We start from the raw sequence: 1,532 nt of genomic DNA, 5'->3' as shown, positions 1-1,532 counted from the left end.
TCTCTTCTCTTCTTAACCCTCCTCCCCCCTTGGGGAAGCCAGCTTTGCAGCCTCTTTTCTTAACTTAAAAGAAAATCATAAAACTGATTTATTGAGGGAGATAATTCACACACCACACAATCCATCCATTTAAAGTGTACAATTCATTTTCAGTTTATTCACAGAATTATACAACTATTACTACAATCATTTTAGAATTNTATATATATATATATATATATATATATGGTCATGGGATGTGGAGTATAGTGTGGGAGTGGAGTCAAGGGAATTGTAATAGATATGTATGATATTGTGGGGGGAGTGGGGCGGTGGATTGGGAGAGGGAGGTTGTACCGCTGAAACTAATTAAAAAAGTTTATTTCACAATAAATAAATAAATATATATATTATTTTTTAAAGGAAAAGAAAAAAAAACTTGTTGAGGTTTGCACAGCTGGAGGAATATGGTGTCAAAACCCAAGCGCTCTGACTCTGTTCCATGATTCCCAGAGAGGCAGGGCCTACAGGAGGGAGATATATGAAAACAAAGAAGACACAGTCCCAACCTCAGAGGGTCTTACACAAACATCTCAAAAATGGTTGAGAAGTGCTATGCTAAAGGTGCAAAATGTATAGGGAGCACTGAGTGGAGGAGTCACCACTTTTGCCTAGGAGAGGTCTGGAGAGAAAAGATTTCAGCTAGCTTTTGAAAAGTGAATAGAGGACCGGCTGAATGGCTCAGTTGGTTAAGAGCTCGCTCAAGAGTTTGAGCTCTGACCAACAGCGGTTCGAGTCCAGCCCGAGCTGAGCAGCTGCTGAGCTGCCAACAGGTAGCAGGATGGCTCAGCTAAAAAAAAAAAAAAAACAAAAAACAAAAAAACAAAACAAAACAAAAAGATATTAAAAAAAAAGAAAAGAAAAGTGAATAGATTACCAGGCGGAGAAGAAGAAGAAGCCATTCTAAATCTACAAATCCCATCCTGAGGATTTTATTTTCTCTTGGCTCTACCTATCTCCATTCTTCTCAGGTTCTCTTGGATGGCCACATCTTGTAACACTTTTTACTACTTCATTTTCATTCATTTCATTTAAATAGTAAGGCCATGCTCCTGTGTTTATTTGCACTAGTCCTCTTCTTCCATTCTGATATCTGTTGTCAGTTTGTTATGGACAGTTTGCCATGCTCAACAAATTTTTCCTTAATGTAAGTATGATACCAAAACCCAATCTATGAGCATTTATGAAAAACCCAAAGCTAATATCATACTTAATGGTGAAACATTAAATGCTTTCCTCCTAAGATCAGAAACAAGGCAAACATATTCACTCTCGCCATTCTATCCAACATTTTACTAGAGGTCTTAGCTAAATCAATAAGGAAAGAAAAAGAAGTAAAAGGTATATAGGCTGGAAAGGAAGAGATAAACCATCTTTACTCACATCTTTACTGCTTATGGAAAAAATCTTAGGGAACTCCACATGACCATTACTAAAATTAATAGGTGAATTTGCCAAAATCACACAATTCATGGTCAACATTTAAGTTCAAT

Source organism: Hipposideros armiger, unplaced genomic scaffold (assembly GCF_001890085.2).
Source record: "Hipposideros armiger isolate ML-2016 unplaced genomic scaffold, ASM189008v1 scaffold_1313, whole genome shotgun sequence".
NCBI classification, from domain to species: domain Eukaryota; kingdom Metazoa; phylum Chordata; class Mammalia; order Chiroptera; family Hipposideridae; genus Hipposideros; species Hipposideros armiger.
This window is presented reverse-complemented; position numbering follows the sequence as displayed.